Consider the following 7484-nt stretch of genomic DNA (forward strand, 5'->3'; position numbering starts at 1 on the left):
TTTATTATTTACACAGACACTGTAAAACTTTACTGTAAATTTACAGCGAATTTCCTACAGAATTGTACTGTATTTCCATAATACAGTATTTGGCTGTATCTTTTACAGAACAGCTGTAAATATACAGCACATTTCTGTTTTCAACCCGATAAATTCGTAATACAGTATCATACTGTAAAAGCACTGCATTGTGGGATTGATTTCTTTCGCGCTCAATTCAGTTCAAATGTGACGCGAGCAGACAGTAGCTACTACAGGCAAACTTGATTTGTCAGCGGGATTCAACTGAACAGAATAATCATTCCTGTTATCAAGATAAACAGTGTCTGCGAATCTGTGAGCAATTTTTAAGCTTTTGTGAGCTTCGGTTCGTGTTTCAAACAGTAGTTGCCTGTGACGCAGCAGAAAATGGGAGACATTAACTTTACATGAAGACGGATGGAAGAATTTGTCATCTGAATAACCTGCGCCTGTGACGAATCTGACGATTAGTGGGATTTAGAGTTTGAGAAGATGGAAAATTGTTCAACTGAGTGATACGGTAAGCCAATATATATATATATTTTTTTTTTGCGTTCGCATTTCTAACATACGTTGATTTCACGAATGCTTATTTGGTTTGATTTTGCAAACGCGGTTTTCTGCCGCGGCCGCGCAAACAATTCACTCTGTTCCACCTGTTTACAAAGTAACGTAAACGTTAACTTCGATATTTCACATAATAGGCAACATATACCATGATATTTGCATGACCTGCTTTTGATATATATATTTTTCGTTTCAGGCTTTGTAATCTGATGACGGTCCAGTGCTAATGTAAGTACTTTAAAGTAGTGTTACAGTTAGTCTATGTGGTAAAAAAAAAAAAAAAAAATGCTATCAAATGCTGTCAGTTCTGTGATCGTGCTTTTGAATCGTTGTCATAATTTTGCTAGCACAAGAAAATCAATGTTCCTAATGCTGTTTTCAAATGTAGTAGCAGCTATTCCTGATTGCCATGCCATGGTCCTACAACTAACAATTCAAAGAGAAGTTAGACGGTGTTATCCTTCAAGCAGATAAGTAGAGATTATTCAACAAATCTCATTAATCTGTAATATTTTTTATGTTTTGGTTCTGTTGATCATGGCTGTGCTGTCCTTTTTAAAAATTGTTTCAGGAATTTGCATCGCTGATGTCCAGCAATCTACACTTGACAGAGTCCACGCCTTATTTCCTGGTATGTAAACATTAAAGGGGTAGTTTAAACCTAAAATGAAAAGCCATCATTTACTCACTCCACTGCAAAATATATTTTTCTTAATTAGTGTTTTTTTCTTGTTTCCAGTCCAGATATATAAAATTCTTACATGAAGAAGCATTTAATAGACAAGTAAAAATTGTCTTGTTTTCTGAAAGAATATGTCAGAATTTAGTGAGTTTATGCTTAAAACAAGCAAAATAATATGGCAGTGCGTTTTAACGTTCTAACCCTAATCAATTTACATTTTTAGGTGAAAATTTTAATTTATAGAACTATGAATAGATAGACAACTACATCGAACCACAGTGGAACCCACAATAGTTATTTTAATTATTAATATTATTTATTAATTCATTTTATTATTATTTTTTCAATTACAGGTCAATCTCTAAGCAACCAGTGCTGGACATTACGTTTGGAAGGTCAAGGTGTGTGTGGAAAGGATCACAGCCTAACTTCATCACTGGCCTGGCAGCGCTGTTTGCCTCCTCCTATAACTTCAGCTTGCAGTACAGGAAGAGGCAGCACCTTGAGTTTGTTCAGAGGTTAGTCATTAGCATATTTGCCATTCATATAAATATTAGACTGAATTGTGACTTGTCTTGACAGTATTTATTATGTTGACTACTGGTATGAACAATATGGCCCTGGGGCCTGTACCATGAAGGTAGCTGAACAAACTCGGGGTTACAGGATTGGTTTTGAGTTGACAAATCCAAACCGATGCGATCAGGCTTTATTGGTACCATGATGCAGCTCATCAACTTTCTCTGTCAACTCAGGCTTTGATCTTTAAGCTATGATTACTCCACGCGCGCGTGCACATAAAAGAGTGACGTCGACACTGAACAGCCAATCGCGGGTAGTAGAGCGAGAGCGTTATATTTTTCCGCGGAGGAGCAAGAGATAATTATTCAGAATTACGATGAATTTAAATATGTATTTCAAGCTCGAAACAATACGGTCTCTGCCAAAGCAAGAGAAGACTGTTGGAGAAAGATTGCTGATTGTTAATGTGTAAGTTAAACAAATACGTTCTATATTTATGTAAAATTATGTATATGTATGTGTAGCCTATATGTTTACTATACCCTATAGCCTATTTGTATAATATATAAAAAATGTACATGTATGTACTAAGAAAGATTAATATTCCTTGATTTTTAGATGCAACCCCAACTCCAAATGTTCTTGGCAGCAGATAAAGACAAAATATAAAAATAATAATTCAAAGTGGTGAGTATTTACCACAACCTTTTATTACTTTTGTGAACATTTGATCACAAACACTTGTTTGCAGCAAACAGAAATAAAGAGTTAAATTCAGAAAACCAGAATACACTGTGACGGAGGAGTTGGCTCTTAGTAGGCAATAAGGGACGGCCGATTATGGATGGGATTACAGGTGCTGTACAATCTGACCCTGGTGCTGGGTCCTCTAAGCAAGTAACACTGGGTACGTGTGCAATACATTACTACTTTTAAGTTGTAAATATGGCTGACTGTATGTTCTGCAGTAGAGAGAAATGTGTCCCTGTTGAAGCCAGCACACACACACACACACACACAGTCTCCCACACAGAGGTCAGTATGCAGCAGACAGAACACCAGAAACATAACCTGCTTTACAACAGTTATGCTTTACATTGGCCTATAGGGTGGAGGAAATGAAGACACTCTGGTGGTGTGTTCTCAGACAGTTGCTGATGTGAATGCACTGGGCTTTTTATTATGGCAAACATTTGAATGTGTGGCATAAAAAAGGGACTGGCCCTTACACATCTCTTTTATTGTAGTTTTTTTCACAACCTGCCCCAGAAACTGAGGCCTCTACCTCAATGGCCTTCAGAAGAAATGTGTAAGGATTTAAAACCCTTGACATAAATTACAGTCAGTCCTGTGTTTGTAGGAAGTCAAGGAACTTTTTGTGATTTTGATGAGCCTCCAGAAAACTTGTAATGATCATGTTTGTGGTGGAATTATGTTTCAGGTGGAAACAGACTCAGTCAGGGCCCTGTACAAAAGGAGTCTTGAACTAGACTGCACACTAAAGGAGACTTGAACTAGACTGCACACTAAAGGAGACTTGAACTAGACTGCACACTAAAGGAGACTTGAACTAGACTGCACACTAAAGGAGACTTGAACTAGACTGCACACTAAAGGAGACTTGAACTAGACTGTTCACTAGGAGCTGACTGTGAGCTGAGAAAAAAATAAAATGGAGATCAAACAGCTGAATAAAACTGATCTCAGTATGTGAACTTATTTAACCAAGTAACACTTTAGTATTAATATTTATTAATGAAACTTTATCTTGCTCTCTTTCTCCCTCTCATCCCACAAAACCAATAAAACAGTTTGAGACTTATCTGCAGTTTCATTGTGCTTTTATTAAGTGTAATATTGTATGGTGATTGCATCTACATCTGCACCAGCTGAGTGGTCAAGTGTGATCGGGTCAGTTTCATCAGGGAGAAGCTGGTTTTGTGGTGTTTCTCGCTCCTTTCTACTGGTGGCTATAATGTGCAGAATGGCACATGCATGCAGCCACTATCTCTGATGCCCGCTCTGGTGACTCTTAAGGGCTGAACACAGTTGAAACGTGCCTTTAGGATGCCAAAGGTCATCTCGATCTTCACTCTGGTTTTACTGAGGGCCACATTGGAGCGGTGCTGTGGCCCTATCTGAGGTCAGGGGGTTATTGTGTAGGTTTTTCTATCTCAGTTCAAATTAACTGTTTTGTACTGTACCAAATTTAACTTGCTTTCCTCAAAGCGCTGACACAACACAGACTCAAAATTTGTGAGTCAAGCACTGGAGCCAGGCCATTTAGCATCCAAACTTGTGATCATACGTTCATGACCACAAGTCATCAGCAGATGAAATGTTTAGTAGATCATTTTTATATCTGTTAATGTTACTAATTTAAAGATTCATCTCACAGAAAATAATCATCTCACAAATTCACATCTTTAACTGAAGTGATAGGATTTCCTATTAACATCTGCCTCATGTTCTCTTAGAGCAGTGGAGACTGGAGCAATTATAGGGAATCCTATCATAAGATTAACAGAATAATAATAAAGATTTAAAATAATTCTTAACATGTATTATATTGTATAGTACATTTGTGAAATGTGCTTTTTGAAAAAAAAGAAAAAAAAAGTGTTCCCTATCAATACCTATATCTTACCGGCAATTTTATAAAAGCCCTCTTTTATGGACATAGTCGATAAATGTCCGGGGAACACTATTAATGAAACTATTCATGTACTCCTGCAGAGCAAGGTCCACCTTGCGAATGGTTCAACAAACCGTGTTTTCCCCCAGCTTCTGTGCATCACCCACCGTGCAGTATGTACCACTTGCAAAAAAACACAACGCAATACCATTTGCGGTACAGTAAGTGCATGAATTCGACGTGTTAAATTATTTATGTACGGCTCAAGAAGTTCGCAAAATAAGACATTCCTTCCGCGGAAAAGCTGTATCTTTCATACAAGTAACTATCAGGAAAGGCAAGGGGATTTTGTCAGGCTAAAAACTCTTTCTTTACAAAGTGCTCGTCTAACAATTTGCGCTGAGATGTCCACCGGATTTGGAAGAAAAGGTGAAGTCATTGCAACAAACACTTGGAATAAGTTACGTCACCTAAATGTTTCTTTGCTCTCAGCTGATTGGTCAAACTTCAGTCTGAGATCTCGAATCCAGAACATAACCTGCCCCGGAGCAGGTTAGCCGTGCAGCGTAAGATACCATGGCAACGAACACCGATTAAAGCCGAGCTACTTTCATAGTACCTAAAACCCAGGGTTGGCGGAAACTAAGCTGAAACATAGCCGGCTAGCCACCTAATCCGGCTTCATGGTACAGGCCCCTGGTTTCCATACTGGGCTTAGCTTAAGACAGGTCTAGGCCTTAATAAAATTAGGGTATTTAAGCAGCTTTTATAAAAATGTCTAATAAAAAAAAAAAACATTACTGGTGTGCATCTTGAGACAAAACAGTGACAGTCACATATTTCAGATATGTCAGTGCAAGTTGTTTTCAGTTGAAGGATTAGTGAAAATTCTGTCATTAATTACTCACCCTCATGTCGTTCCAAACCTGTAAGACCTTCATTCATCTTCAGAACACAAATGAAGATATTTTTGATGAAATCTGAGAGGTTTCTGAACCAGCCATAGACAGAAACATCTTTGTAACTTTCAAGGCCCAGAAAGCTAGTAAAAACATTGTTTAAATAATCCATGTAACTACAGTGGTGCAACCTTAATATTATGAAGCGATGAGAATACCTTTTGTGCACAAAAAAAAACCAAAATAACGACATTATTCAACAATCTCTACTCTTTCACGTCATTCTCCTACGCTGTTGACGTAGTGTAAACAGTGTCAAGTCACCTTCATTTATATAGCGCTTTTAACAATATAGATTGTTTCAAAGCAGCTTTACAGTGATAATAGGAAATTACAGTAACATAGATTGTTTTGGCTTTACAGCAGCTCTAGAATAAAGTTATTAGATCGACTATTTTTGACTGTCAAAATGCAGGCGGACACAGTTTCCGTGAGTTGTTCAAAATCTTTCTTTTTAGTAAACTCTGTGTACACAAACAATGTTCTCAATGCTGGAGTTCATGTGTAGAGTCTCTGGTGATACTGAGAGCACAGTTTCATGTTGTGTCGAGCCTTCTTAGTGTTTTAAAAAATAGCGATTTTTGATGCTATCATAGTCGTGCCACAAGCACTCCCATTCAAAAGGCAATTTGACCGAAAACGAAAATACGGTCAAACTTAAAAGTGGCGTTTCCATCCTAATTATGCTTTTAAACGAAGGTTTGCCTCGGGTAGATTAACAAAAAGACCCTAGGTTGCATTTTGGCAAGAGTTATCCTTTAATACACTCCGGCCCACTCATCCTCACAAAACAGTGTAGGAGAATGACATGTAAAAGAAGAGATTATTCAACAATGTCGTTATTTTGGGGTTATTTTGCACACAAAAAGTATTCTCGTCACTTCATAATATTAAGGTTGAACCACTGTAGTTATATGTACTATTTACCAATGTTTTTACCACCTTTCTGGGCTTTGACAGTTGCAATGACATTGATGTCAATGGAGGGACAGAAACCTCCCAGATTTCATCAAAAATATCTTAATTTGTGTTCCGAAGATGAACGGAAGTCTTAAGGATGAGCAATAATGACAGAATTTTCATTTTTGGGTGCAAGCATGCATTTTAGTCTGGTAAATGTCATGTTTAACATTATCATGTAGTCATGTATGCAATAAACATTGCAAGGCTTGCAATTAAAGTTAAATTATTTCTGTCACAAAGGTTTGGGCTGGATTCTGGCAATGTGTGCTCTATATAAATAGAGTCTATGGCTGCCTTTCCACTGATACTCTGATGGGACCTGATGAGGGGATGATATTAAAAGTTGTAGAATAAAACTTTAAATCTGGCAACCCCACTTCCAAAAGTTTAGTTAGTTGACAGTGCACATGTAAACAGACACATTGAGTTGATGTATTTTAACCAGGGCAGAAAAAATATCAGTTATTGATCACAACATCCAACATTGCATTTTTTTTTTCATGTTGTTCAGTTTTATCCAAACAGTTTAGTCGTTAAAACCGATATCTGGTTTTTATTTACACATCTTTTGTGCTGTCTCTCTTTGTCAAAATATATAAACTCAGTCCATAATATTTCATTGTTTTTTCCTTTCTTTTCTGCCTTTTAGACGATTTCCTGACATCAATCCTGAACGTGGATCAAAAACAAAGAAAGGACAAGTAACTTCAAAGAAAACTGGCCAAGTTGTGCAAAAAAAGAACACTGTAAGCCTACAGGTGTCCTCACTTCTGCGAAAACTTGAAGACTTTGAATGGGATTTCGTTTGCACTTGTATGGACTTCAAAACAGAAACAGCAATTCACTGCCATTATAAAGCTTGGAAGAGCCAGGACATTTTTTAATAGAACTCCGATTGTATTCGTCTGAAAGAAGAATGTCATGTAGACCTAGGATGACTTGAGGGTGAGTAAATCATGAGCTAATTTAAATTTTTGGGTGAATTATCCCTTTAATTAAGTGCTAAGTGTTACCTGTTTGTTGTTAAGTGTTAAAATTGCATTTTATGTTTAAAAAAATTCAGCCAACATGTTCACAGAAGGCAATTTTCTGATCTTTGCTTTTAACCAAAATAAATGTTTTAAAACCCAGAAAA

General features: G+C 37.1%; 2 long non-coding RNA genes across 2 annotated transcripts; both read left to right on the forward strand.

Moving 5' to 3' along the window:
* Positions 1-185: 185 nt before the first annotated feature.
* LOC311288020 lies at positions 186-7484 on the forward strand. Its single transcript, XR_014626858.1, has 5 exons — positions 186-541; positions 785-816; positions 977-1219; positions 1624-1788; positions 6999-7484. It is a non-coding gene; the product is annotated as an uncharacterized lncRNA (long non-coding RNA).
* On the forward strand, positions 2410-3613 carry LOC311288021. The gene is made up of 3 exons (XR_014626859.1): positions 2410-2479; positions 2544-2699; positions 3234-3613. It is a non-coding gene; the product is annotated as an uncharacterized lncRNA (long non-coding RNA).

Source organism: Rutilus rutilus (assembly GCF_951802725.1).
Source record: "Rutilus rutilus genome assembly, chromosome: 3".
Taxonomy (NCBI): Eukaryota; Metazoa; Chordata; class Actinopteri; order Cypriniformes; family Leuciscidae; genus Rutilus; species Rutilus rutilus.